A 5,524-nucleotide genomic window follows, 5' to 3' on the forward strand; every position below is an offset into this window, starting at 1 on the left:
TAGCAAAAGGGAACTGGCAGGGATAGGAATAGAGAGAGCCTTGCCCCTCTTCTCCGTCTCCCGCCCTCTTCCTTCCTTCCTCTCCTAGCTGTCTGTGAGGAGCAAAGCAGGTGGCTCCCTGTGGCTGACTTTTCATGACAACATGCCATTAGAAATTGCCGTCCTGTTGATCAATCCTCTCGACATGACAGATTTGCCGCAAGGCCTGGCTCTTTGAGCGCCAGCACTGTGGCTTTTCCCTCCTTTTTTCCTGCACTAATTGGTGAAAGTTTTTTTACTGTGCTAGTGGCAGAGGAAATTCTTTTGAACGTTGTCACAATCAAGTGTTGACTTCTTTAGAATTGCAAGTAGGTTAAGTGAGTATCAACATTGGGGGGTGGATGGGAGGAGGGAAAACTCTAACACAAAGTTACTACTACCTAAATTTTATGATTAGAGTAGCATTGGAAAACAAACTAATTGGATTTACCCCCCATTACATGTATTGGGGGGAGTACGTGCACACATACATACACACACACACACACACACACATTCTAGAATGAAGGCGAGTATTAAAATTATGGTCCTTTAAAATTTCCATTATGTTTTGTCATGGGGGAGGGCAGCCCTGACATTTGGAATGTGGAAAACAACATTGCCATTATTGATTGAGGAAAATACATCCATTAGTTTCTTCCTATAAAACACAGATTCAGAACAACAATAACAGTCATTACACAACATACTATAAATCAAAGGAATACATAAAGCTTCTATTAGTCGAGCACATTTTACCCTGAACTACTGACATTCTTCTGTCCAAAATCAACATACAAAAGATAACCTCTTGGCAAAAGATTTGTTCTCAGATATTGATTCTTTGCTGTAAGTATCAAGATGCAAGTCTACGTAAATTTTGAGATGCCAGTTATATATAAGATTATTTTTTTTAACTCAGAACGTAACAACTGTTTTTATAGTATTTAAATCCTAACTTCTCAGTGAAATTGAGAATATGGTTTATCTTTCAATTTAGGCAGAATTAAGTTGAAAACATTTTTATTATCCATGATTCAGAATATTGAAGGAATTTGCAAAATTAATCTTTGCTTAATTCCTATTCCTTGGTGATTAAAAAAATTGTGAGGTTAAAAGTTTTGTTTAGCAGACCGAGAGAGAATATGTGTATTTAAATTTTTCATGTCACAGAATCTATTTAGTACATTCTGATTCTTGTCTATATACCCTTTCAGATGTTTCTGGATTGGAAGAAAATTAACAAAGGCTGTGAAATCCTATAACTTTACCATGGGTTTGTGACTATCAAGAAGAAATCCTATGCAGAAATAAAGATTTTGTACTGACTTTGTGACCTAAACATAGAAACCACATGTAAAAAGGAGGTTACTCCTGTTGAACGTTAGATATTTACTAGGAAATGAGAACTATGGGAATAAAAGATACTAAGATTATTAGCAGAATTTCTAGTACACTATCTAAGCTTTAGGTGCAAAATGGAAAGAAGATGGCAAAGTGTTATCTGGAATTACCTGGGCCTGGTATCCTTCCTTGGCCATCACAATTGCTCCAGTTGTTATGTTATAGGGGATAGAGTATAGAAACCCCTATTGAAAGAAGCATCAATTCATATAATTAATTTTGCCATTATAAAAATCATTTGTAAAATTTGCATTATTAACATTATCAAGTCACTAGTTGGTAAGACATCAGACATGACGAGAGTGAAGGGCAGCTTAGGGAGAACTGGGCTTTAAACCCTCAGTAGATCGGAGTTAGGATCAAAGGCGCTTGCTTTATGTGGCTGTGCTAGACTTTGAAGTCATGACTGCACCTACAGCACTCATTTCATCAAGTTCACTGGTGTCTTAATAGCAGATCAATAAGTTTCAAAGTCGGAGAGTTAATTTGATACTAGTGCTGATGCGGTCGTGCTGGGGAAGCCGAGAGAGAGGCAGAGAAAGCTGCCTATTAACAACTCCGGTTCAGAGCGCACAAAGATGCAGATTAAGGATATATCCATGGCCCTGAAAAGACAGGCTCCGGCCAGGAATGGGGAAGCTGTGGATTGATAAAGCAAGGGGTCCTTAATTTAGACATCTCAGGTTATTTGGAGGCTAGTCCGTGCTCGAAGAAATCTTGAGTTGGATGTACATGTGTGTGTGTGTTTGCACATATCTGAGTTTGGTCTAGATAAACAGGTGAGGGGGAAATGCACAGACATACCTTTCTAAAATAAAGAGGGCATATTTGCATGAGGACTGTTGGAGGTTATGGGATGATGTGGGGAGAAGTTATGAAATCTGTGGTTTTTGAAGGGAGCTGTGGATATATGCTTTCATCATGGGAATTTTGATGTTTTAAAAAGTAGCATTGGGAGTACCTCCTTAAGTGAATAATACCTGGGCAATAATAATTTGAAACAAGTCCATTTTGATCCATTAAGAAAAGAAGAAGCACAAAGGGAAAAATCTTAGCCCCAAAGTCCTTTCCTTCTTTAGCGCTGACTTGAAGTACGTGTGAACAAATGGGATTCTTTATTGCTTTATTGCGCTGTCTCCATTCCCTTGTATGATTTTGTCTCAATCTCCCAACTTAGTAAGTGACACATTTTTATGATCTATTCCAAAGACTTGTTGGACATAAAGAAACAATAAGTAAAGGCATTGGTATATTGAAAGAGAAGAAGAAAAGTTGGGGCAAGATAGAATGTCTGTATGTTTGAGATTTTTCTTTGTTTTCAGTGGTTTTACTTAGGGTTGTTTTACAGGATGATTGTAAACATTATGGGGTGTGTGGTAGAGATGAAATCAATAGCTATTGTAGGAGTAGATTTGGGAAGGCTTTTTTTTTTTTGGCAACAGGAGAGGGTGTAAAGATACAGAGTTCAAAGATGCAAATCACGAGAAAGTAGAAACCTTCAAAAAAATGTTTAAATAAGAACTTTGCCATCTGTATGTACAGCACAGGCTTCCCAGCATCGAAGGTCAGATTCACACCCTTTTCGAACAAAACTCTAATTTAGAATGTTCATCTAAGGGTTGATAATGGTATTAGAAGGCCAGTGGGGTGGTCAGTGGGTGTTGTAGATTAGCGCAGTGGCCATTACGGCTTTACCTAGACCCCCACGATTCACTGGGTAGATTAACCATCACATCTGTCATTTTATCCCTTTTACCACATTTAAAATACGAAAAGGGGGGTGGAAATATCATCTCGAAGGCAATTTATGTGGAGCAAGCCAATGAAGCACGCTATTCCTAAAACGTCTAAGAAATCGCCATATATATCTATGTGTGTACATATGTATAATATGGTTATACGTGATATAACTCTGCAGGACATATAGATGTAGATGTTGAAATGATTTGGGTGAATTCAGATAAGTTGGTCATGACAGGTAAGCTGCAAATTTTTAAAGTTCATTCCTTTTCATTAGTCTCGTGCCTATGTTGTACAGAAAGTTCTGTTTTCATAATCTCGTAAAACGTTTTCTCCTACCTGCCTGATCGTGCAGTTTGTTAAGCTTCTGTTAGTTTAATTTCTGACAAAACTTCCATTTCCACTTTGCAGCACCCTAAATGAGATGACTTTGGCTCCTGGGGTGTGTAGTGGGTGCTCTCTCGGAATGGTGATCCGGGATCTGTGGCTTGTGTGAGAGGTTTTCGTTGAGTTGTGTTGTTTTCTGGGTGTTTATGACAGAAAGATGTCACTGTTAAAGGGAACTTAAGAGTTTCTGTAAATGTAATGGTTCATCCTGAATAAAGTGAGAGAGACAGTGCTTGGAATCTGGGGAATAAGGGTGGAAGGCTCTGAGCTGATGAAGGTGTTTCTTGTCAAATTTGTGTAGGAATTATTTACCGTGCTGTCTTTCCTGAGCCGCTACAGTAAAAGTGAAGACATGGAAAATTATCCCAGATGGGACGAATCACTCGTTCTCTGTTCTTTTTTTAAAAAGGAAAAGATTTCAGAAAAAAAGTCATCTTTTTCTTTAGAACAGTATGAATAAAATCTGGACAGCTGTCGAAAAAGATATGCCGTCTGCATTTTTCAAAAAAAAAAAAATTTCTAACCGCCACCATAACTAAATAGCTTGAATAGTACATCTTTTCTCTTTTTTTCTCCTTCATACATAATGATCTCTACTTCATTAAAAGCGTATTAATCTGGTTCCCAGTCTCTTGGGAGACACCTTAAGATGATGATATTGTGGGTTTTTTTCCCCCCGAATTGTTTAAAAAAAAAATTCTAGCAGATTTGGTCCCTGTCAGTCAGAAATAATTGTGTTCTTAATCTTGTCCCTGATGGATGACTCGGAGTTCAGCAACGGGCCGGCTCCAATGACAAATACAATATTAATATTCATTAACTGCTTTGACAATGCTAATTTTGATGCAGTAGTAAAGGGCCTTCCAAAGTTAGCGGCCAAAGCATCAGAGCTGCGCAAGGTGGCAAGATAATTTGTGCTGGTTTGCTGAGCTGAAGGCTTTTAAAGTCTGTAGCAAAAAGCTAGGTACCACAAACAAAAAAGAGAAAGGGAAAAAAGTTCTGAAGCATTGGAAGGCAGGGCTGCGGAAATAATACGATCACAGTCCGCTAAAAAATTTGACACCTCTGATGCAGTTTCTTTGAGTGAAATTTCTACAAAGTTGCAACAAAAAAGCATAGCATGGTAAGTCAGCACATTCTTGATTTTGTTTAATCTTTTTGATCTTTTCAATTATCGCTATTTGAAGATCAATAGTCATTTTTTCCTACTATGCTTAGAAGACGCGCAGCGGTGGTTTAATATGTGTTAGGACCATTTGCTTTAAAGGAACACATCCACAAGTTTCGGTAGGTTTTTTTAAGAATTTTTTTTTAAGTTAGGCTTGAAAACTGTTATACAGTAAATTGTTCTGAATTCTTTTACATATGGGCGTTTTTAATGGTCTATGTTGTTTTTTGCATCCCCCCCCCAAAAAAAAATTCAGCAGGATAATTAAGCTCTGGATATTGTCAAGAATTTTGAGGGTACTTTTGAGCTGGCAAAAAAACTTAGAGGAGTGAAGTAGTCCTCTAACTTTATCTAAATTCAGCTAGTTTCCTCCCCTTCCTTCTCTGAATGGCATCAGATCGCTATTAAAGCTTAATTTCACTGGAGAACTGCAAAGCATTACTTTCACCAACTTAGGTGAACTTCTTTGGACTATTGAAATTGCCTTTATGTTTGCCAAGTCGGCAAACAAAATATCAGGCTTTGTTCTTTTGATCGAATGCGGGGTTGGGGGAAAAAAGAAGAGTAAGAAAGCCCTGCCTTTTTCTTTTTTTTTTTTTTTCACGCCCCCTCCCTTTGGGGGGGGTGGGTTGTTGTGGCATCGGGGGAGATCCCGGTTATTGTGCGCTTCCCCATCCAGCGAGATAATTCTGTGAATGGAACTGTGCGTGAGCATCTTGTCTGGCGGCGCGGCTGGTGTGTGCTGCTCCCCGTGCCGCGGGCGCGCGGCGGCGGCGGCGGCGGCGGCGGCGGCGGCGGCGGCGGCGG

General features: G+C 39.1%; 1 protein-coding gene across 2 annotated transcripts in view; it reads left to right on the plus strand.

Annotated features, from left to right (window-relative positions):
• Positions 1-5,524, plus strand: part of TCF7L2 (transcription factor 7 like 2) — a 125,629-nt gene that overhangs the window by 79,517 nt on the left and 40,588 nt on the right. The window lies entirely within an intron of this gene.

The sequence above is a fragment of the Carlito syrichta genome, unplaced genomic scaffold (assembly GCF_000164805.1).
Source record: "Carlito syrichta isolate Samal-C Ts95f unplaced genomic scaffold, Tarsius_syrichta-2.0.1 Scaffold288918, whole genome shotgun sequence".
Classification (NCBI taxonomy): Eukaryota; Metazoa; Chordata; class Mammalia; order Primates; family Tarsiidae; genus Carlito; species Carlito syrichta.